The sequence below is a fragment of the Bubalus bubalis genome, chromosome 1 (assembly GCF_019923935.1).
Source record: "Bubalus bubalis isolate 160015118507 breed Murrah chromosome 1, NDDB_SH_1, whole genome shotgun sequence".
In the NCBI taxonomy this organism is placed as follows: Eukaryota; Metazoa; Chordata; class Mammalia; order Artiodactyla; family Bovidae; genus Bubalus; species Bubalus bubalis.
In genome coordinates, this window is record NC_059157.1 from 26,131,117 (window position 1) to 26,156,796 (window position 25,680).

Below are 25,680 nucleotides of genomic sequence, written 5' to 3' on the forward strand. Positions count from 1 at the left end.
CTTAAAAAAAACAAGTATTAGTCCCTATTCAACATGCATGAACTTGCATTACTATCTGTAAAATGGGTATACTTTACAATGTATTGTTGAACAGTCAAATGATTCAGATGATCGTTCAAAGGAATCTAATTAGGTTCTTTTTGAAAAAAGCAGCCTGAAAACTATAAATTCTTATATAAATGTGATCTAGTATGGTAATAATCTGCAACTGTAAATTCTCCATTTGTGCTATTAATCAGAATGGCTTACAAGACTTAACATTCTGTTTTATGTTCTGTGGCTAGAAAATGGAAGAACAAATCCTAATTCTAAGCTATGTCATCTAAAATTTTACATATCCAAACTACCATGTGCCTTTGATCCCATCTCAGCAGCAGTGTGAAGAAAATGCTAGCAACACTAATGTATTACACCTTACAGCATTAGCAGTGGTCAAGTAGCAGTATCATATGCGGAGCGGGGAATGCGCCAGGAGGGAAGACCAGGTCTCAGTCCTGGTTCCGTAACTTACTCATCATAACACAAAACATTTATGCAAAGAGTTCTGCTTCTCGATTTCCTCAGGTGCATTCAAAATTAAAACCTAGTTATCTATTATTTAAAAAAAAAAAATTAAAACTGTGGATGAAAGAGTTAGTATAAGATTTTAAAAGTATACAATGGCCAGCTTAATTTTATAAATGGGTACAGATCTAATCTATTGGTCTTCTTAGGAGGGGAAAAGCATTTTGGGTAGTTATCTGCTCTAATTTTGATTACTTACAGAAATTAAAATATTTTATGAAGGTGTTTCAAAGCCTGATTTGACAGCTTCTGCTCTGTGCACTCCCAATGCTGGTCAGCCCCCAATCTCCTCCCTTACAATGAACTCCTATGAGTCCAAGATCCTGACTCCCTCATCTTCATTAAAGTCTAGAGGCTGTAAAAAAAAAAAAAACAGAGCTCCGATCACATGCCTTGTCCACCTCACAGGGTGGATGTGATAACTGAATGAAAATGTCTTTACTATCATACCTACAAGCTACTTTCCAAAAACATATGGCATTTTATTTCACTTTTCTGAAAGATGAAAATTTAGCATTGCCTCAGTAATTATATATGATTGCTAACATTTTAAAACCCTTAAACATGACTGTCGTTGGACTAAGTAACAGGTTAAAAAGATCAGAGGGTGGCAGTACTTTAAAATCCACAAGTGCTTTTTCTGGTTCAAAGTGATGACTCAATTCTGAGCGCTTTTAGAACGTGCTGACAACAAACTGGCAACATTATGAACAGATTTTGCAAAGATCAAAGTATCTAATTTAAAAAAAAGGCATCTCAAAAAAAAAAAAAAAATTAGCAACTCGACTCAACGCAAACTTCCAAGAAACCAAGGAGTGACAAAGATGGTGTTGAAGGATAAGTTGTCTCAGATGGTACCGGTACAAATGGATTTCTTTTAAGGAAGAGGGAAAGTTATCTCAGGCTCCTGTTCCTGGAATTTAATTCTCTACAGAGAGCCCCCGAGGATGCAAGCAACACCCCCAAAGCTGAGTGGAGAAAACGAATGAAACTCCCTAGTCATGAATTAGAAGAGGTTTAAAATAAGAAGCAAAGGAAGATTGTTCGCATTTCTTTATACCTTCCACGTATCAGGCCCTGTGGCGAGTATTATCCCCACCGTCCTGAGAAGGCAGCTGGGGTGAAAAGGCGATTGAATAACTTACCCACAGCCTCGCAGCTCAGGCACAAACCCTACTTGGTCAAGTCTGCACCCTCTCTATTACATCCCTGTACCAAATGTTCTGGGTATCAGTAACATTTTTTCCAGTTCTATAACAAAGTATGCCCCCAAGGTTTCATAAAGGACGTCAGGGTGAACAAAATGTAGCTCGAGGTTGAAATGTCTCTATTTGTTTTATTTTCCCAATTTTAATAAAAACACAAGGAAGCAGAGAAAAGCAGTACCCTGGCCTGGAGGCTTCTACAAGTAGAAAATATTTTTCACCTGATTATATACCTATAAAGTTATAAACTTTAAATAGTCAGTGTAACAAGATATAACCAACATTTTCAAACACAGTAGTCACATCTTCAATATAAAATCACTTAAAGTGTTTCATAAAAAGAGAAACGCAGGATTTTTCCTATCTCCATTCCCTTTTCATTGACTAGACCCACTCTTCTCATACTGCAGTAAAAACGAATTAGTGAATCCTTCTGCATAGTTGTCATATTTAGTATCTCCGTAAAGTAACATCAGAACATTAAGCATTAAAAAATTAAATAGTTGAGAGTATTAAATTCAATAAGCAGCAATTCTAGTGAGTGATCAAAAAGTTCCACAGAAATGCAAAACTACTCTGCAACAAATCTTATTAAATATAGTAAGAGAAACAATCCCAGACTGAAAATTCATCTAAATCCCTCTTCAAAATGTAAATATGTATTTCCCCAGACAAGAAACAGTCCAAGTCTCTATTCATGAGAAACTGTCAACTTGGGGCTGTCTGCCCAAATGGAGAATGGAATAAAAAGGATCACAGGAGTCATTAATTCTGTGCAAGTATTTGCACATGGGTGTGCCAGATGTTCTGAGAACATAATAAGACAGAATTACAACTCCAAAGGAGCAGAAGCCACACACTTTCTGCTCTATTTTACCCATCAATCCTGAATATTCATTGGAAGGACTGATGCTGAAACTCCAATACTTTGGTCACCTGATGCGAAGAGCCTACTCATTCAAAAAGACCCTGATGCCGGGAAAGACTGAAGGCGAAAGGAGAAAGGGGCAGCAGAAGATGAGATGGTCAGATAGCATCACTGACTCAATGGCCATGAATCTGAGCAAACTCCAGGAGATAGTGGAGGACAGGGGATACAGGATAGTGAAGGGGACCTGGCATGCTGCGGTCTATGGGGTTGCAAAGAATCACAGACATAGCAACTGAACACCAACAACCTAACAGTACAGTCTTCCAGAGGGACACAAAGCCACAGGTTGAGCTGGGCTGAGTGTATCACAGTGAATGGAGGGGACGGAGCACCAGGAGAAGACAAGGAGGCAAGTCAAGAAAAGCAGTGAGGAGATTAATATCTTGGGCTTAAAAGATACTCTAGTAGCTATGACTAACTGAAGAAAGAATTTCAAACTCCCATGCCATCAGAGTTCAGAGCTCTGGATGATTTACTCCAGGCTACATCTGATACAGATAACTATTAAAAATACAATTTTACCCAGCATCATAAGGTTTAGCCCCTATCCTCAAGAAGTTCATCACAAAATGTAATAAAAAGATACAGGAAAAGGTCACTAAAAAGATTATCCAGAGGAAGTGAATGAAACCACAGACTGTAGTGCTAAGTATCTTTTGGTAAGAAGGAAAAGAATGAGTGAGTAAGGATCAGGAGTTGTTAGGTAATTAAAAATGTCAAAGAAGCTTTATGTCTACCAAAATTTGGTCAAGGTAGTAAGCAGAATTTTCGAGACCCGAGAGAACACATCTGAGAACCTGAACACTTACTAACATTTCCAAAACAGCCCTTTTCACAATGGTGGAAGCTTTCTTGAACTGACTCCTATGAGAACTGCAGCCAGTTTTGTTTTTTCCGTATCTACCCTATACAATATTTGGCCCATAGAAAGTTCTCAATAGATGGTTTGAGGCAGAAGAAAATCAAACTTAAGATTCCAACAGTAAGGATTGTTATTCATGTCTTTTTTCCACCACTTAACATCGAAATATAATGCTAACTATACACTATGTATGCATGCATGCATGCTAAGTCGCTTCAGTCGTGTCCGACTCTGTGCGATCCCATAGATGGCAGCCTACTAAGCTCCCCTGCCCCTGGGATTCTCTAGGCAAGAGTACTGGAGTGGGTTGCCATCTCCTTCTCCAATGCAGGAAAGTGAAAAGTGAAAGGGAAGTCGCTCAGTCGTGTCCGACTCTTAGCGGCCCCATGGACTGCAGCCTACCAGGCTCCTCCGTCCATGGGATTTTCCAGGCAGGAGTACTGGAGTGGGGTGCCACTGCCTTCTCCAATACACTATGTATAGATGGCCTGATTCTATATAGAGTCTAACTAGAGGATCCAATAAAACAGGTGCATTTTTTCTTGGTAAATAGAAAAATTTACCCTTTGTAACCCATTTCTCCCATTTTTTGAAACTTATTATTTATTTGGGGTTGCGCTGGGTCTCTGTTGTCGTGTGGGGGCTTCTGATTGCAGTGACTTCTCTTGTTGCAGAGCAGTCTCTCGAGCTTGTGGCACTCGGGCTTAGTTGCTCCACAGCATGTGGCATCCTCCTGCACCAGGGATCGAACCTGTGTCTCCTGCACTGGCAGGTGGATTCCCATCCACTATACCACCAGGGAAGTCCCTCTCTCATTTTTTTTGTTTAATTTTAACCATGCCTAGCCCCATGTGGGATCTCAGTTCTCTGACAAGGGATCAAACTCTCAACCCCTCATTGGGAGTTCTCAGTCCTAAACTGCCAGGAAGTCCCTCTCCCATCTTTCTTGATTTCTTACCACCAAGGAAGATGTCTGAAGTTCTCATCTGAATTATGGGCAATTTAGTTAGGAGAAATGTACAAATAAGGTCCAAATCAATAGTCTACCTAGGAATGAAATGACTACAGTGTAGCAGTTTACTGTACAAGAAAAAACAGACCTTTTATAGCACAAGGAGATTTAACTGGGACTTATTCTGGTAAATAACTCAATCAACTTGACAGAGGTTGGGAAAGGGAGGGTAAGTCCATATGTGAACGTTGCCTCTTAGACTGCCTGTATCTGTATCGGCTTCTATTTTTGTTCCATGAAGCTAGCCAAGGGAAATATGTTTTTAAAAGATGCAGTTTCAACTTGATATCATTAATTGTTGCCAACTATCAAGAAAATCTATGAGATAAACATAAAAGAGAATTTCTCATTTGTCACTGAACAATAAGAAACACATCATATGACCTGCTTATCAGAAATAAGATGAAGAAATATTGGTTTTTCCTTCAGAATTGTGATGTATGTAAATAATGTCTGAGTTAAATATTAGCAAGTCACCAGTGCAGAAAAAGCATGGAAGACAAGCTAACAACCAACAGCCAACCATGAACATTGCCATAAACATGAGTTAAGCTATAGGTTAATTTACACAAGAATATATATTTCTTCACCTCTCCTCCTTCCTCTTTTGATATATGACTCTCTCCTAGAGGGGTTCCTTTCTCAATGCCAAATGAGGACACAAAATGCCCCAAAATGTGTTGATTCATTGCAGAAGATTTGGGTAATTATGAATGGCCCTCAAACTCAACACTCATGTTTTCTTGGCATTTAATTTAAATATAAGTTGACAAGGCACAACTTAAAAGAATGATAAGGTAATTTAATGGCTTTAAAAATCCTCTCCCCGGGACTTTTCCTGGTACTCCACGTGTTAGGAGTCCGCTTGCCAATGCAGGGGACACGGGTTCGATCCCTGGTCCGGGAAGATTCCCCATGCCTCAGAGCAACTGAGCCCTTGTGCCACAACTACTAAAGCCCGTACACATAGCGCCTGTACTCCGCAACTAGAGAAACCCCCGGCTCACCGCAACAAAGACCCATGCAGTCAAAAATAAATAAAAGTTAAAAACAAAAGAACGGGACTCCTTAACTCAGGGCTGACCCATTCCCCGCTGTTTTGTTCCCAGTCCTCTCTTCCTTATGCTGTGTGCACACAGTCGGGGGGCCTGGCCAGGCCTGCCCTTCCACTCAGCAGTTCTTACTGAAACACAAAACCTGTACAGTTTCAGACGAAATGACACCATCTGGAAGCATTGGGTCAGCTGAAAAGTTCACTCAGGTTTTTCTGTAAGGTAGTATGGAAAAAGCCAAGCGAACATTCTGGCTGACCCAATAATTTTTCGCGACCGTCTGCCCTTTCCCACTTGAGAAACTCAGGACTCACTTTACATCTTCCTTCACTGCTCACAAAGAATGGAATCAACCCTGAAGACGTCAACGTCTCCTTAAAAGAAACTTTTAACTGCCTTTAAAACTACCAGTACATAGTTTAATAACTTCAAAGTGAAACAAACTTTCTTAGGTTAGACTAAAGGTAGGATGTGTGATTTTTCTTTTACTCATGTAAGTAATGTGTACACAAGAACATTTATTAATTTAGATCTGGGCCTATTGGCTATCTTTAAGTTAATACACATTTGCTTCTCTTCGATGTGGGGCTTAAACTGAAGGCTAAGGAAAACCTACTAGTTTTAATGAACAAAGTTACTTTGGAATCAAAGATTTATATACAAATATGTACTTCTACAATGCTTGAATGCTATTTACTTAAGCAAAATACCACTAGGTTTAACCTTGTTTACACTGTAAGGTTGAGGAACAAACCCTTTTTTTCCCCTTGATTGTATAAAAGTTAGACATCAGGACAGTCACAAGTTGCAAAATTACTTATGGTATACAAAATGAAGCTTCATTGTACATAGTCAAGAGTAGCCCCCAAATCTGTCATCCCCAAAATGGAAAAGTCTTTTTCATCTTGAGCCAAATGAACAAGAAAAAGTCATGCATTAAGATCAAGAATAACTACCCACATAAGTAGTAGTACCTGCTGATTTCAAAGAACATTGAAGTCATTTTAAAAAGGAAACTACCATGAGAGCAGTCTTTCATAAAACTTGCTTAGAAACAAATTTTTAGAGGTTGCCAGTCAAACTGAGTTCCTGGTTATACTGGATATCCTAAGCCAACTCTGGAGAAGTCCAATCAAAGCAGGCTTTTCTGAACCACGTTTCAGGCTGGCTAATGTCACACCAAACCATTCAATCCTTCTCTTCCTGCAAGGCAAGATCACTCATCCTTGGTCCCTCTTTATCTCCTGTGGAGGCCACAAGCCACTGCTGCCCAAGTACCTGCCAGCTAAGGGGCAGTAGTCGCTTCCTTCTAGACTCACGTACCTCCAGGTCTGGGCCCATTTCCACACACACCGCATACCAACCTCACCCCTCACACTCATATATGGCCCTATGGTTTATTGTTAGGCTGGAAAAGATGGGAAATGAAAGGTAGAAACTCAGGCTTTTATGGACAGCAGTCTGAGTGAGGTCTTTTAACACCCTCAGGGTATATTAAAGCTTCTATAGTAGGGAAAGATAACTCAAGTTTCAGAAATCAGAAGGGTTTTATCCCCCCACCTTCGAATAAATAGTTTAATCTATGAGTGGTGTTAAAAATTAACTTGGAAAATTTTTCGAATTACATATACATCTTATCAGACATCAAGAAATGACTCAAATCAATAACTCGGTATAAAAAAACAAAATGGATATGAAAAGAAGAATTCTGGCAAAATACTACTATCAATGGGTTAGTGAAGATAAGGCTGTGACCCCAGTTTACATAATCATAGAACAGATCTGAAAGGCTCATTCCCTGCAATTGAAAACTTTCCTCTCTGATTTCAAAGGATGCTGTTCTGAATGTTACATACCATGCACAACTCTCCCTCATCAACAGTCCACTCTGTTCTGCAACAGTCTCTACTCCAAGACATGGAGATTCTAATACATTTGAAAATTCTGGAGAATTCTCTCAAGAGTCATCTTGTGCCAGTGTCATACATAATGCTTAGCCTATGATTCAGAAGCGTTAAACGTTTTTGTTTTTGAGTAAGTCAACTGGTTTGCCTATATTAAAGTACAGAAAGAACTATAAGTCAGAACCACTATACACGTGTGCTGTTTGTCTTTATAAGACAAAGACAAAACGGGGGGAGAGATATTTGCACTATGAAAGGCAAAAGTTTACTGCTGCTGCTGCTGCTAAGTCGCTTCAGTCGTGTCCGACTCTGTGCGACCCCATAGACGACAGCCCACCAGGCTCCCCTGTCCCTGGGATTCTCCAGGCAAGAACACTGGAGTGGGTTGCCATCTCCTTCTCCAATGCATGAAAGTGAAAAGTGAAAGTTAATTCGCTCAGTCGTGTCCGACCCTCAGCGACCCTATGGACTTCAGCCTTCCAGGCTCCTCCATCCATGGGATTTTCCAGGCAAGAGTACTGGAGTGGGGTGCCATAAAAGGCTCTTATGAATTCACAGAAAAATACTAATATCTCCAGGAAAGAAAATTGTCACTACATTCAATTAAAAGGGAATAAAAATGGAAGACAACTAGATTTTTTTAATATTCAACATCATTTGGAATCAAAGAAATTAAATTTAAATACTGAGATAGCACTGTTCACCTATAAGACTGGCAAGAATTATTTTTCCTTTGCAGGATAAGTTTCCACATTAACAAAAATATAGTAACACAGATACTCTCATATAGTGGGAACTGGTGGGAACAAACTTTGGTAAAACTTTTTTTTTTTGGAAAGCAATGATCACTCTGTATTGATAGATCTTTGGGCTATCAACTATCTTCCAGAGGACTCTATTCTAAGGAAACACAGGAGACACAAACAAAGTTTTACAAAAGTTATTTGTTGCACCAGGGTTCCCAGGTGGCACAGTGGTAAAGAATCTGCCTGCCAGTACAGGAGATCCATCCCTGTGTCAGAAAGATCCCCTGGAGGAGGAAACGGCAACCCACTCCAGTATTCTTGCCTGGAAAATTCCATGGACAGAGGAGACTGGCTGGCTGTCCATGGGGTGGCAAAGAGTCTGACATGACTGAGTGACTGAGCATACATGCATTTGTTGCATCAGTATATATTTAATAATAGTAACTGGAAATAAATGAAAAGTTCAACTATAAGGAAATGGTTACATAAATTGTTACATCTATACAATGTAATATTATGTAGCCAGTAATAATATATAGAACTGTAACAACATGGAAATCTTGTCACATGTTAAGCAGAGAAAAAAAAATCATGCAACAGTTATTAACTACAGTTACACAGTTTTGTATAAACTATAAAAGTGTAATAAATAAATCTGTTACATGTTAACAAGTATAAAGAAAATACTGTAATTATCTTTGGATGCTGGAATTATTTCATCCTTACCCTTTTTCTGAATCTACCATTTTTATACTGCAAGCATGCATTACTTGGAAATCATAGCAAACCAGGCCAACAGAACAGGGCTATTAAGTGACACACTTTTTAAATGTTCAAGGCTAATAACTGCAGCTTCACTTCCAAGAAATACTGAAAGAACTCCAGCACTGTATAATACTCTGAATTATTGATACATAATTAAAAGATGCAGTTCTTCTACAGCATTATTTGTCCATATATATAATGCTAATCTTAAAAACAGGTAGAAAAGTTGGTGCATGTTAAATATTATATAAACAAAATTCCATTCCTAAGTATTTTTTAAGAGTACATCTATCTAATCATTTCTTTGCATAACTTATGGAATACTGTACTTAAGGAAAAAAAATAAAACATTTTATACATTGTAAAGCACTGTTCAAACAGGGCATCATTGTATCAACTTAAATTGCCTATCATTTCCTGCCCTAATTATCCCTGAAGAAGAAGTTTGTCTACAGAATAGCAATTTCAACTATGTAATTCCTTTCAGGGTTAACCACACACTCTTATCTGGGCTATCTACACTGCTTAAGAAGGTCAAAGGTTCCCAGGAAGGAGAGACTTTTTTTTTTAAATTCTCCTGCCTCTTAGATTCCCCTCCCATCTTCCCTCCAGGCCTAACACGCCAGGCTCACCCTTCAGCCCAAGGGCTCGAGGTTTAATGTGACAATGATTGAATTCCTATCACCTGGCTAAACACAAATACTTTCATCTTCCCTGTTTTGCCTAAGACTTGATTCAAACAAAGGGGAAAAACAACAACAACAAAAAAACACACCAGATTTCCTAGTACACCGAGTCCTTAAAACAAATAGTTAATAGAATGTGAAACTTTATGTAGGCTAAGTGAAGAATTAATCTCTTCATTCCTAGTCCAAAATAAATGAGTCCAAGCCAAAAATCAATAAATAACTTAGTATAAAAGAGCAAGTCTGAAAAAGAAGAGGGGAAAGGTTTCTTGAAGGTAGGTAAACACCTCAGTCCACCAATGACTCCAGTTAATCAGGTGACCTTAGTTGAGAGTTGGATTTTTCTAAATAGCTAGGGAAGCACGTGCGAACCTCAGGAAGTAATGAGACCCAGGCGAAGGGCCTTGAGAACTGCCGCAACCCCAAGAATGCCCTATTTCCAGCCCGGATCGACCAAGCTGAGAATGGGCCCCAGTGAACCGCCCAGCGGGACGGCTGAGACCAGCGGCCCAGTAGGGTCAAGTGTCCTGTGGGCGGCTTCCGGCGGAGGACTTGTCAGTCTGCGAAACTGACTCCCCTGGGAGCTCCTTCGGTCACTTTCAAGGTGACAGCTAGGAGATCCGCATCCGTCCCTCCCTCGGTGCCGCGCTGCCCCCACGTGAGACCAGCCGTCCGCAGCTCTCCCCCAACTCCTGCACCCGAGGTCCCAAGACGCCCCCCACCACCCGGCCCAGATCCCCTCCGCACCCCCGCGCATCGGCACCAACTCCGCACTCACCCGCAGCGCCGCCGAGCCGACCCCGCGCTGCGCAACCCAGACGCCGAGCCTGGGCGCCCCTCGGACCCCCGGCAGAGGCGCCCCAGGCCCACCAGCGAGGCCCGCGTGCACTCAGGGCCGGGCTTGCACCTGGGCACCCCGGGGCTCGTCCCCCACCCCTGCCCCCGGCCGCACGCCGGCCGCCGCTGCAGCTGCCAGGCGGGAACCCCGAGTCCGGGGCGCCCCCAGCCTCCCCGCCTCCTCCCGGGCCGCCGGGGGTGGAGCCAGGGCGGGGAGTTGGGGAAACTTGTAAATAGGCGAGCGCGGCCGCCTGTGCCCCGCTCGCCCGCCCGCCGCCCCCTCCCGGCGGCCCCAGCCTGCGCCTCGCTGCAGGAGACAAAGGCCGGGCGGCCGCCGAGGGGGCTGCGCCCCCCACCTCCCCAAGAAACCTGAAAGACGCGCGAGGCAGAACCTCAAGACGTCGGCCCCGCAGGCTCCAGGAGCTCGGCTCCGCGGACGGGCTGGCTTCCGGCTCTCGCTCCCGAGCTGAGTATCTACCCACCCCGCGCCCGCGGCTCTCGCTCCGGCCGAGATGCACCTGTTGCCACGTGCGACGCGGGACCCGTGGCTGCTGCCCGCGCACCTGGCGGAACCGCGGGTCCGGGACCACAGCGGTCCACGGCGGGCGACCCGAGCTCAGCCGCGCCCCTAAACCTGGCCGGCTGCCGAGCGGATCTTACCTCCTACTCCCCTCCAGTCACCTGAGTTTTCCGTGCGAGCTCGCGGGCTTCCCGCTAGCCCTGGGGCAGGGCCGCGGGGGCGGGACGGGCTGCGGGTGGGAGAGGGAAGCAGGCAGAATTGTCTGAGCGGAGGTGTGCGAGCAAGCAGCAGTGATTTTGTCTTCAGAGGGTCCCGACTCCAGATCGGTATTATCTTTGTGCTTCTAAGCGGTTAACTAGCTAACACCTAGTACAGGTTAAACCCAAAAGAGTTCCTAAGCACCCGCCGGGGGGCGGGGGTGGGGGAAGACGAGGCCCAACCCACTTTTCTCAAAACACAAATTAAGTCCCTTTTACTAAACTGAACAAATGTCATCCATAGCTATTAGACCCGTAAAATATTTTCCTTATCGGCCTATTTTAAATACAAAGCTTTTCCAAAGAGGCTAGTCCACCTACAAGAGATGTATTAATAACGTTATTGAATTATTAAATGTCAGACAACTTGACTCCAAATTTCTTTGAAATGTTAAATTACCTGGTTTGGATTTCCCAAAAGCTTTTCAAGAGAAGTGAGTTTTTTGTTTGGGTTTTTTTTTTTTTTTTTTTTTTTAAATTAAGCTGATAATACTGTAATTGACAAAGTTTTCTATACTGTCAATATCAGATCAACTAATAGGTATATTGCCATTTACTGTTGTAAAGCCTTTTCATTATACAGTATTCCATTAGTTCTTAAACAAGATCAAGTAATAAATAGGTCAGATTATTACCTCCATTTTTCAAGTGAGGAAATGGAAGCTCAGAAAGGTCAAGCGATTTGCTCAAGGTCACACAGCTAGTGAGGGAGGGGCTAGCACAAACTAAGCTGACCTAACTCCTAATCTTTTTATTCCATTACCTGGAGGACAGTTCTTTGAGATTATTTTAGAGATACAGCGTTAAACACCATTGAATAGTTCTTCCTTATTGCAAAAGCACCAAAAAACAACACAAATTAAAACAAAGCACTAACATTTGTTTCTGCAGGTCATGAGGCAAATATGCTAATTAGCAACATGCCTCCTCCTAAGCAGACTACTCCTAGTGTTAAACATATTATTTAATCTTTATAACCCTCATGTGACCCAGATGACTTGGTCCAACCTCCTACAGTTCTATTGTGTGGCTTAGTTATATCTATAAATATAGAACCTGTTTTACTTCATTTTTCTGTGGTATAGATTGAAGGGAAAAAACAAAACAAAAACTCCTAAGTATTTAGAAGCAACTTTTATGGCCACTGAGGAATCTGAAACTTAGCTTCTAATTGCATTCACATAAAAACAGAAGTTACCTTCTAGGGACATCATCTGGGTTTCTGTCAAGGCAAACATGCTTCAAATGGGGCCTGCTGCCTTTTCTTTCCTTCTTGGTTCTGGGCATGTTGCCACGGTCTTGATCTCTGAACTCTAATATAGACTCCAGGAACAATACAAAGGGTGATAATACCACATGACTTTGTGGTCCTTTGTCCTAAAAAAAGATTAGCATTTTTTTTTTCTCCATTAGAAAGATACAAATTAAAACTACACTGAAAAATCACTTTTCACTTATCAGATTGACATTGACAAAGATTAGAAAGTTTGATAACCTCTGTGTATTGGCGGAAGTGTGGAGAAACACAGTTGCAGTGCAGATTATGAATGTAAATTAGAATGATTTCCATCAAGGGCCATTCACAACAATGGCATCCCACTCCAGTACTCCTGCCTGGAAAATCCCATGGACAGAGGAGTCTGGTTGGCTGCAGTCCATGGGGTCGCTAAGAGTTGGACACGACTGAGCGACTTCACTTTCACTTTTCACTTTCATGCACTGGAGAAGGAAATGGCAATCCATTCCAGCGTTCTTGCCTGGAGAATCCCAGGGATGGGGGAGCCTGGTGGGCTGCCGTCTATGGGGTTGCACAGAGTTGGACACGACTGAAGTGACTTAGCAACAAAATTATAAAGACACATAATCTTTGAGCCTGTAAGTCTACTTGTAAGAATTCATCTTACAACACACGTGAGAAATGGCAGGTGTATATAAGCTTGTCCAATTCAGCATTTTTTATAACAAAAGATTTTTTAAGTACATTCATTAATACAAGACTGGTAAATTACTGATACAGCCATAAAATGACATCTGGGGGCTTCCCTGGTGGTTCAGATGGTAAAAAGAATCTGCCTGCAATGTGAGAGACCCAAGTTTGATCCCTGGGTCGGGAAGATCCCCTGGAGAAAGAAATGGCAACCCACTCCAGTGTTCTTGCCTGGAGAATTTCATGGACAGAGGAGCTTGGTGGTCTACAGTCCATGGGATAGCAAACAGTCGGACACAACTGAGTGGCTAACACACTATGAAAGCTTAAAAAAAAAGAATAAGAGAGCTCTTTAAATTTCTATGAAATGATCTCTAAGATCCATTATGTGCACAAATTTTAAAATGCAAAATGATTATGTAATAGTGTATTTTCTATTAAAAAGGGGAAATTGCATACCGTTGTTTGTTTGTAGAAGCATAATATGTCTCTGAAAAGATATACCAGAAACTGGTAAAATTGGTTGCTTTTTGGGAAGGGAGCTGGGTGTCTGAAGGGCAGGATTTGCAGAAAATTTGAAGAAGATAAACTGCACGAGATATAATTTTGTACTTTTTGAATTTTGAATGATGTAAATAATAGTACCCATTTCAAAACTTAAAATTTTTCACCACTTGAAGTTGGCCATCAGGAATGGCTCAGATTCCCTCCTTACTAATTTAACTTACAGATAAAATAAATAATCAAATTTCTCATGCATTAATGGGGCAACAGCAAAATTCTCATAGATGCTTTCAAACTATTTGTTCTCTAGTTTAAAGAGAAAGGCTTTCGTACATAAAATTTGAACATGCTGTGATTATGGTGAAGATGATGAGCTAGCAAATTCCTCAGAATTTTATTAACAGTGACATCTCCCTGGGGCAGAGCTTCCAGCTAATTTTCCCAAAGTCACATTCAATCAGAAATGAAAGAAGGAGCTCAGGCTAGTTCCCAAGAGGGATATTCTAGTACCATTGATTTGACTGCGGAGGAAATAATTCCGTGGGAATTCCATGGAGTCATTTATTTTACTCTCAAGTTTGATATCTTTTTGTTTTTTAATTTGGAAAAGATCCTGATGCTGGGAAAGACTGAAAGGAGAAGGGGGTGGCAGAGGACGAGATGGTTAGATAGCATTATCGATTCATTGGACATGAATTTGAGCAAACTCTGGAAGATAGTGGAGGACAGAGGAGCCCAGTGTGCTATACAGTCTATAGGGCTGCAAACAAGTCAGACACGACTAGTGACCTCCACCACTTTGGAGGAGGAAATGGAAACCCATCCCAGTATTCTTGCCTGGAGAATTCCGTGGACAAAGAAGCCTGGTGGGCTACAGTCCATGGGGTCGCAAAGAGTCAGATATGACTGAGCAACTAATACACACACCATACCATCACTTCATTGAACAAGGGATCTGAACAACTCACAAAGACAGGCACAGTAAAACTTTAAAATAAATATTTACAAATGTAAAATAGAATCCAAGGAAAAGCAAACAGCTAAGAGTAAACATATCCCTGAGTAACAAATTAAGCCAGTGAGCTTGTTGGTAGCCAAGTGTCCCAACTACTTACATAACAGCCATTTTTCAAAAGGGGCTAATAGTTCCTCAGTGGAAGCTCTGAGTTTCCTAGCACTGAATTCAAAGAAAAAAAATTTTCACTCATATTTCCAGTCAAGACTACTGAATGGAAAACAATAATATATTGTTGATAATACTGTAAGAACCTTTTATGTGGTTATTTTTGTAGTCATTTTGAATAAAACTCAAAGTATTATAATGAAACTCAACAAAGGTATTCACCCAATTGGGTACCAGGTCAGTGTCAAACTGGACTGCAGTTCCTTACTATATTCTTCAGAAAATCAAACATACTCACAGTCAGATTTTTAATGTCTCCACACATCCCTCACCTTAGAGATAGATGTTTGTTTATACAACATTCCAGAAATTGTCTAGTCGGCCAGTCATCTGATTATTATTAGAAGTGATACTCAGTTGGTTTAGTCATGTCTGACCCTATGGACTGTAGTCCGCCAGGTTCCTCTGTCCATGGAATTCTCCAGGCAAGAATACTGGAGTAGGTTGCCATTTCCTTCTCCAGGGGATCTTCCTGACCCAAGGATCACACCTGCATCTCTTGAGTCTCCTACATTGCAGGTGGATCCTTTATCACTAGTTCCACCTGGAAAGCCCTTAGATGTGATAGAGACCCAGAATGCTGGAATTTCATAATGCTGTAGATGACTTTTTTCCTATTTTTGTTAACAGAAAGATGTACATTACAAATTGCCATATGACTTTTGTTACTTGTATCCCAAGATCATGAGACATGCAAAGTCAAATGTGTACACTGACCAACTGTAGCAATGACCGCAGAGCAAGAAAACATCATCACAGCAGTGCATGATCTTGATTTATTTACAAATAATTCTTAGGTTCCTAATTATCCATTCTTCTTTTCAGTGGGCTTGGAGACTCAAGTGGACTCCCCTCTCTGTGTTCCAAAAGGGTGAGATCAGATTAGGGATGTTCTAGTGTAGAAGTCTGCAGATTAATAAGTAAAGTATCTCAAGAAAGAAAAGAGTTTCTTGTGAGTTCAGAGCCGTAGCAGTTATAAGGAAATATAGCTTCCTCTTATCAAAATGACTTGAGAACATCTAAGAAACTTCTCCATCCTCTAATAAAATGGAAAGCATCTTCAACAGTCCTTTTATTCCATTTATAGACTCGGTAGAAGGAATCATTCTTATAGCATGATGCCAAAATTATTTTAGCTCACGTACAAACAAGTTGTTCTGTAATTGTGCTTTTGACCACTTCATATTAGGAAAAAATTAAAAAATATATAGCACTACCACTTTGTTATGAAACCACTTTGAAAATGTTTACTTGGACTCTTTTAAATGTCATGACTAAAGAAACTACTGTTGTGCGTAATCCACTCTTGACAGTGAATCATAACTGTGTCACAGTTGGACTTGGTTAGCCTTTGCTCTGATCTGACAGTCTTTCCTTAAAAAGTGGATGTCTTTCCAATTGCAAACTATTTATTGCTTCCTGAAAAATATAATAACAAGTTTGTGACTCTGAAATCCCATACCTTTGAGACTATCATAGTCTCGATTTAGACTTTTTGAATACGCTTTTAATTTATGCCTCTGGCCTTATGCTCCTGGCCAAACACAAGCCCTGAAAGGGCTGGGGGATACCTTCCAACTAGCCTCCATTTCCCTCAGGCCTTGATAATTGATCAGTTATCTCCTAAAAAAGAGTGCACACTGTGGAGTTCAGTGGGTTCAGTGTTGCTCCATGGTGACCCATACCCTGTGTCCAGGCCTCATCTACTGATTGATTTTTGGTTCAATACTTTGGCCACCCGATGCGAAGAACCAACTCACTGGAAAAGATCCTGATGCTGGGAAAGACTGAAGGTGGGAGAAGGGGATGAAGGAGGATGAGATGGTTGTATGGCATCACCGACACGATGGACATGAGTTTCAGTAGGCTCCGGGAGATGGTGATGGACAGGGAGGCCTGGTTTGCTGCAGTCCATGGGGTCGCAAAGAGCCAGACACAACTGAGCGACTGAACTTTTACAGCTTTTGGTTTGGGATCAGAGTTCCTGATCCGTACTTGACCTGGAGATCCTCTGGCCTTGCATAGGCTACGCAGTCCAGCAGGCCTAGTATTCTAAGTTCTAACAAATGTTCCAAAATATAATGATGTAGGAAGAGCCCTAGACTAAATCAATGACAGCAATTAGCTCTCATGCTGTTACATAAGCATTCCTCAAAATAGAACCGCTCCTCTAAACATGGACTGACAATTCAGGATAGAGCCACTGGAAATGCTACCCTCGTTATTCTCTTCATACAGTGAATAGGACCCACACTAAGGGCCTAAACTGCACACTGCTCTTCGACAACACTGTCAAGTCAGCGTGCCTGGTTAGTTACCGGAAAGCAGGGTGGTCTTAACTCTGGGTTTCTAGAACACTGAGAAGTCAGATTGATAATCCATGATAGCTATTTAACACTACCAAGATTTATCTGTTTTGGATAAGTCTACTTTTTATCTCTTTTTGAGTATCTACAAAATTATGGTTAGTTTTTCATAATTTACAACACAATTACCAATTGCCATATACATACATACATATGTGTATATGTACATATATATATTTGTTATCTAATCCAGTAAAAAAATTTCATTGTCTGCAAATTTTAAATAGAAGAATAAATCCACTACAACCAGCAAAAAAATACGATCGGGACTTCCCTGGTGATCCAGTGGTTCAGACTCTGCTTCCACTGCAGAGGACGTGGGTTCAATCCATGGTTAGGGAACTAAGATCCCACATGCTGTGCAGCTTGACCAAAGAACACAAGACCAAAAAAACCCCATAAAACATTATCACTCCAAAATCAAGGACACAAATAAGACTTAGTTTTGATACCTATTAATAGATATGTTTTAATTGATTTGATTGGGTTTAGATCTTAGGGTCTCTTCTATAAAATTACTTCTTTAGATCTCATGGGGTTTTGTGAGGACAAAGTATGTTTGGAATTACTGATATCACTCATTTCCCTTCCCATTGGTCTGTGAACTTGAGCTAAGGAAAGGCTTACCTGCCCCAACACCATCCCCTCCAGTCTACTGAGGCCTGCCACATTCCTCCTCACTTAGCCTTTCATTTCACACCTGAAATATTCAAATGAGCAGACCAGTGATCTCCAAACCACTCCCCCATACACCCCATCTATAAAAAAAATTAAGTGTGCATGCCCACATTTGCTTATTTATACATTGTGTATAGCATCAGAGTACTGATGCTATGTACACAATAAACTACACACAAAAATAGAAACGGATCAGATTTTAAAATAGATAACTAAAGTTCTCATATTTTCTTCCCACACCCCAATGTATACCCTCTGGGGACAAGAAACAATCTCATTCCTCTTAAGAGCCTTTATTTATTTATTTATTAAAATTTTTTTTCATCACACTGCACAGCTTGTGGGATCTGAGTTCCCCAACCAGGGATTGAACTCAGGCTCTCAGCAGTGAAAGCACAGAGTCCTAACCACTTGACTGCCAGGGAATTCCCTAAGCAGTCTTTAATGTAGAAGACTTTTCCACTGGTGACAAGTTAAAAGGCAAAAGTAAGCGCCACTTTTAGTGTAAATACCCAAAGTCGCATCTTTTAACAGTTGGGCATTCTAGGTAAACACCAACAGGTTTCCATTAAAATGAATGTACCTGGATGCAACCCTTTAAATATTAATTTAATGTCTATCTATAAATTTAATTAATTTATCTTCTATCCAGAAAGATATGGGTGAATTTTTTAAACTTCTCCATTGTGTTTTTTTCCAACACACACATATCAATTCTCAGAGAACACTGACAGGTTGCCTTACAAATTTAACTTACTTCTTTGATAGCATCAGATCCCACAGGATGAGGGCTCAGTCTCACAAGACCTCTCTACTTCAGATGACACACCCCATTCCAGGTTGTTACCTGAGCTTCTGACCTTGTGTGTGTATGTGCATGCTCAGTCATGTCCCACTCTTTGCTACCCTATGGACTGTAGCCCACCAGGCTCCTCTGTCCACGGAATTTCCCAGACAAGAATACTGGAGTGGGTTGCCATTTCCCCCTCCCTTCCGGATCCAGGGATCAAACCAGGTCTCCTGCATCTCTAAGTCAAGGGAAGTGTTAGTGATGTCCCTCTCTGTGACCCCATGGACTGCCCACCAGGTGCCTCTGTCCATGGAATTCCCTAGGCAAGAATACTGGAGTGGGTTGCCATTTCCTTCTCCAGGGGATCTTCCCAACCCAGGGATCGAACCCAGGTCTCCTGCATTGCAGACAGATGCTTTACCATCTGAGCCACCAGGGAAGCCACCAATGAGGAAAGATCTACCTATCACTGGAGAAATTTCAAAGGTTTTAGGATCTTTGTGCCTTTAACTGGGGCAAAGACCTAACACATTTTTTGTTACACCACAGTCTAATTTTAAAACATAACAGACACAAAACTTCATGAAACAAATTTGTAACCTAATAAATTTTATAAAATAAACATCCTTTAAAGCCACTTCTTCACTTAAGAAGTAGAGGGGGAGTAGGAACTGGATGAAGATGATCAAAAGTACAGACTCCGCAAGATAATGAGGGACAGGGAAGCTTGGTGTGCTGCAGTCCATGGAGTCTCAAAGAGTCAGACATGACTTAGCTACTGAATAACAACAAGGGCTGTAATGGCCAACATGATAAATATAATTAACACTGCTGCATGTTATATATGAAAGGTAAATCCTGAGTTCTCATTACAAGGAAAAAAAATTTTTTTTCTTTTGTATTTATGTGAGATGTTCACTAACATTGTGACAATCATTTCATGATGTGTGTAATACAGTGCTGTGATTCTCTGTTTTTATGGAGAGATTGGTGACCCTCCATCTTCCAGACACAGTGACTATCAGATGAAAAATTTTGGTCACCACAAAACCTGTTTGGTAGGCACTTCTTGACAGCACAGAGAATGAAATGTTCATACAGGCTGACAGAAGCCTTCTGTGGATGCTTAAAGAGATCCATAGAGAAAAAAAAAGAACATAGCAGAAGGCAACCAGCTTTTACTTGAAGTCGACTATGTGCTCGATATTTTGCTGCTGCTGCTGCTGCTAAGTTGCTTCAGTCGTGTCCGACTCTGTGCGACCCAATGGACGGCAGCCCACCAGGCTCCCCTGTCCCTGGGATTCTCCAGGCAAGAACACTGGAGTGGGTTGCCATTTCCTTCTCCAATGCATGAAAGTGAAAAGTGGAAGGGAAGTTGCCCAGTCGTGTCCGACTCTTCGTGACCCCATGGACTGCAGCCCACCAGGCTCCTCTGTCCATGGGATTTTCCAGGCAAGGGTACTGGAGTGGGGTGCCATTGCCTTCTCTGCGATATTTTGCTAGGAGTTTCCATATCTGTCATTTCCATTTGCATTAATCTAATCGGGATTTCTTTGGAAGGAATGATGCTAAAGCTGAAACTCCAGTACTTTGGCCACTCTTCATGCGAAAGTTGACTCATTGGAAAAGACTCTGATGCTGGGAGGGATTGGGGGCAGGAGGAGAAGGGGACGACAGAGGATGAGATGGCTGGATGGCATCACTGACTCGATGGACGTGAGTCTCGGTGAACTCCAGGAGTTGGTGTTGGACAGGGAGGCCTGGCGTGCTGCGATTCATGGGGTCGCAAAGAGTCGGACACGACTGAGCCACTGAACTGAACTGAATCATCACCACAATTTTCTGAAATAGAATTTAAACCCAGGTCTGCATAAGCCCTATGTTCACTTCACTTGTAATTATGAGAAACTTAATCTCTCTGAAGGAATAGAAATTGATAAAAATGTGACAGAGTACAGATAGCTGCCTCAGCATTACAGAACCTTGTGAGGTCCTTTTGTTTTAGTCAAACTTGGTTGGAATCTTAAAGTAAGGTTATGAACATCTTTTAAACACAAAGGATGACATAGCTAAACTTAAAAAGCATAGGAAAATATCATTCTAAGATGTAAAAGGAGTGGATTTAATAACAGAGATCCTATCAAAGCAGGCAATTCAGAAAATATAGACACATTGGCACAACACTGTAAATCAACTATAATTCAATAAAAAAATGTAAAAAGAAAATATAGAAACATAGTCTTGAAAAGTTAAACAGCAGCACATAGCTTGATAGGGAGCATAGATTCAAGAGTTTTTTGGTTAAAATTCTGTCATTAAAATTAATTATGATTCAAATCAGATCAGTCGCTCAGTCATGTCCAACTCTTTGCGACCCCATGAATCGCAGCACGCCAGGCCTCCCTGTCCATCACCAACTCCCGGACTTCACTCAGACTCACGTCCATCGAGTCAGTGATGCCATCCAGCCATCTCATCCTCTGTCGTCCCCTTCTCCTCCTGCCCCCAATCCCTCCCAGCATCAGAGTCTTTTCCAATGAGTCAACTCTTCGCATCAGGTGGCCAAAGTACTGGAGTTTCAGCTTTAGCATCATTCCTTCCAAAGAAATCCCAGGGCTGATCTCCTTCAGAATGGACTGGTTGGATCTCCTTGCAGTCCAAGGGACTCTCAAGAGTCTTCTCCAACAACACAGTTCAAAAGCATCAATATTTTGGCCCTCAGCCTTCTTCACAGTCCAACTCTCTCATCCATACATGACCACAGGAAAAACCATAGCCTTGACTAGACGAACCTTTGTTGGCAAAGTAATGTCTCTGTTTTTGAAAATGCTATCTAGGTTGGTCATAACTTTCCTTCCAAGGAGTAAGCGTCTTTTAATTTCATGGCTGCAGTTACCATCTGCAGTGATTTTGGAGCCCCCAAAAATAAAGTCTGACACTGTTTCCACTGTTTCCCCATCTATTTCCCGTGCGTGATGAGACCGGATGCCGTGATCTTCGTTTTCTGAATGTTGAGCTTTAAGCCAACTTTTTCACTCTCCACTTTGACTTTCATCAAGAGGCTTTTGAGTTCCTCTTCACTGTCTGCCATAAGGGTGGTGTCATCTGCATATCTGAGGTTATTGATATTTCTCCCGGCAATCTTGATTCCAGCTGGTGTTTCTTCCAGTCCAGCGTTTCTCATGATGTACTACTCTGCATATAGGTTAAATAAACAGGGTGACAATATACAGCCTTGACGAACTCCTTTTCCTATTTGGAACCAGTCTGTTGTTCCATGTCCTGTTCGAACTGTTGCTTCCTGACCTGCATACAAATTTCTCAAGAGGCAGATCAGGTGGTCTGGTATTCCCATCTCTTTCAGAATTTTCCACAGTTTATTGTGATCCACACAGTCAAAGACGTTGGCATAGTCAATAAAGCAGAAATAGATGTTTTTCTGGAACTCTCTTGCTTTTTCCATGATCCAGCGGATGTTGGCAATTTGATTTCTGGTTCCTCTGCCTTTTCTAAAACCAGCTTGAACATCAGGAAGTTCACGGTTCACATATTGCTGAAGCTATATTATAATTATGATTATAAAAATAATAATATCAAAGTTTGATGTGTGCCATGCACTAGTATAAGCATTTTATATTTTACATGTGTTGTATAATTACTCATAACAACCCTATTAAGTAGGTATTATTTTATCCATTTTATAAATTAAAAATTGAAACCCAGTCTGGCTAGAAATACTACCCAGTGTCACATAGCTAATAATTAACAGGACATAGGATGGAAACCCAGGTCAGTTTGACCTCCAAGCACCAAACTCTTCATAATTCTTCATTAGATTTACTGTTGCATTCCAGCAGCAGATGTATAGCTCAAAAATAATGCATTACATTAAAACTAAAGGTAAGTTTTAAATGAAAAGAATCAGGAACAATTGTATACTCTGTTGTTAAGGATCTCTTAGAAATACTAGATTCAGATCACACAGTAGTCAGTTTACTTACAGAAACATAATGAGGTAATTCCTTACCACATCACTAAATATAGAATGTAAACAAATTTGCATATTACCTGGTTGCATGCTGAAAATTTCAATGGAGTTCAATAAGAATTAGTTATTATAGACAACTAGAAAGCAGAATTCATCATATCAACAAATGCATTAAGTATCTGGAAGTAAATTTAATTAAAACATGCTTTTTATGATTAAATCCTAAGAGGGAAAAAATAACATAACTAAAGAATTGGGCATGTTTTTTCAGAGAAACTAAAGACATCAATATTTTTTTATTTTAATATATAGATTTATTGCAGTACAAGTAAGAAGAACTTACTTAGTTCCTGCAAGAACTAATGGTGAAAAATAAATGAACAACAACATCAAAACATTTTCATAGGCAATAAGGATAGATTCAGCCTAGCAGATGTGGAAAACTAAACTCACTGTGACAGTGATTAAAATCATACGGTATTGAGTTATTGGAGTTTGAAATATGAGCCTGACCTATAATAGAGACAAAACAAATATAGGGCAAGGGATAACCACTTAATTCATTGTCTTTCAAATAGTTAGCTAATGACTTGGAAAGAATCAACTTTAGATAAACACAGGAGAACCACACACTACAATAAATTCCAGCTGCATCAAAAAGTAAAAGAATTTTTTAAAAACTGAAGAATAGCTTATTTATCCCAGATGTGGAGAGAACATGTTCTTCTAATCCCTGGAGAAATGAAGGTTGTTATCTGGAATAAAATAGAGTAATTGAATATGCTTTTAAAACTTTTAATTTTCATGCAACAGAATATAAAATTCAATAATCTGATTATAGATTTCTCCCCAAAATATATGAGGAAATCAATGATTGTATAAGTCAATAACCACAACAAATTCATCACTTTCAAAGGGGGAAATATTCCCAACTAGTTTGATTTCAAACTTTCTTATAGGTTGACTCTTCCCAGGTAAGCCTGACCTGTTAGACTTTTTTGTCACTGCTTGATGGAATTATTCCTTATCTTTCAGAGACCAAGGTGAACTGGAAACTGGGAGACGAAAAGGCTTTTAAAAAACATTGTAGACTGTTGATATGTCTTCTGTTTTGTACCCCAGGTAGAAATGCTAAGCCAAAGAAAAGAAGTAGGCAAATTCAATTTTAGTTTCAAGGACCCTTTATGGGTAATTATAAGGATGAATTATCTGCATGCATGTGGTAAAGCTCTGTGGCCCATGAAAGGAGGATTTATAACAGACCTATGACTGGTATTTCAAGACAAAAGCCATAAAGCAAAGACTTAAAATTTTCATCATTAGACTAATTGTAATTCACTTGATACTCCACTGTAACAATATCCTTCTGTCCAAGCCATTATTCATTCCATTCAGCATTCTGGCTCGTCTATCATTAAATATTCATTTTCTGCCATGCTTTTTGGAAGGCAGACAAAGCAGTCACTTTATTGTTTTATATTGATTCCTGCCTGGGTTGTCTTTAGGAAAAGGTTTCAGTAGGTTCAATAGTTTTGAAATATATTTAGGTTTACTCCATGATTGGCAAATATATTTCTTTCTTCTTACTTCAAAAATGGAATCTTAGAACTTAGATCTTTATTTTTTCCATCTAGTCTGTACTCTCATTAACAGTGAAGACCCTAAATGGTACTGAACTGTAAATGAACTCTATCTGCTTACAAGAGTATTAGAGGAAACAGGGACACTTTGCATGCTTCCAGACATGAGTTCAACTGTTTTCAAAGGAAGTTGTACAGTGAAGAAAAGAGCCTTTAGGAAGGCTGAAGTTACTTACGGGCTTCAGGTATATTTCTGACTTCTATGGGGAAGAACTCAATAGTTTTATTTAACTAAGAAGGCTCTTTATCAAGACTTACATACAACTGGCTTAAACTTGAACTTGTGATTTATAGAATCCTTTCATGAAGCATCAGTGCTTTTTTTACAAGATACTTATCACATATTTATCCAGGTTCTTATGAGACCCCTCTGTGGTTTGAGTGGATGATGTGTTATCTTCCATAAAGTGGATTTAAACAAAATAGTTTTATGTTATTACATATTTGCTGTGGTAAATATTTGAGGGGCCAGTTATAATGGAAAAAAATATATGGATGTATGTAATAATAGTCATTTTCTTTTCTTCCCCAGCTTTATGGAGATATAATTAATATAAAACACTGTACAAGTTCAAGGTGTGTCATTTGCTGTTTATTATAGCTAATCCAAAGATATTTACTAAATGGATGCTATGTTCTCTATATGTTGTACCATGTGCAGCTACTCTAAAAGATCCACTGTACAGAGTATAAAAAAAGTATAAAATGTAGTTCCTGACCTAAAATATAAAGTTATAGTAATCAAGATGGGTGAAATTGGCAAAAGAAGAGACACATAGATCAGCAGAACAGAACGAAGAGCAGAAATAGGCCAGCACCTATATGTTTATTTCATTTTGGGTAAAGATGCCAACTCACAGAAATAGAAGAAACAATCCTAAGATTTCTGTGGAACCAGAAAAGACCTGGAAAAATAAAAGTAATCCTAAGATATAACAACAAAGCTGGCGTTATCTCAATTCCAGATTTCAAACAAAGGTAACAAAAGGTACCAAAGCAATTCAATGAGGAAAGAAAGTCTTTAATAAATTATGCTGGAAAACTGGATATTCACATGGAAACAAAAGAACTATGACTTCTACCTCTTTAATTCAAGATAAATCATGGACCTAAACGTAAAGGATACAGCTATAGAGAGTTTAAAGTAAAAATATCAGTATATTGGCACAACGTAGGAAAAGGCAATCATAGAAGAAAAAAATTAACAAATTAAGCTTTCTCAAAATTAAAAAATCTTCTTTTTAAAAGTCAATTAAGAGAGTG

General features: G+C 40.2%; 1 protein-coding gene across 4 annotated transcripts in view; it reads right to left on the reverse strand.

Moving 5' to 3' along the window:
• The window catches only part of MTUS1 (microtubule associated scaffold protein 1), a 188,243-nt gene extending 176,660 nt beyond the window's left edge, over positions 1 to 11,583 (reverse strand). The window contains exon 1 of one of the 4 annotated variants that reach the window (XM_006080146.4): positions 11,225 to 11,583. The gene's annotated coding sequence lies outside the window, so the exon portion shown is untranslated. Of the gene's footprint in view, positions 1 to 10,505; positions 10,777 to 10,956; positions 11,193 to 11,224 lie in introns of those variants that run through there. The other 3 variants (XM_006080147.4, XM_025279382.3, XM_025279357.3) reach the window with 3 other exon arrangements.
• Positions 11,584 to 25,680: the final 14,097 nt, after the last annotated feature.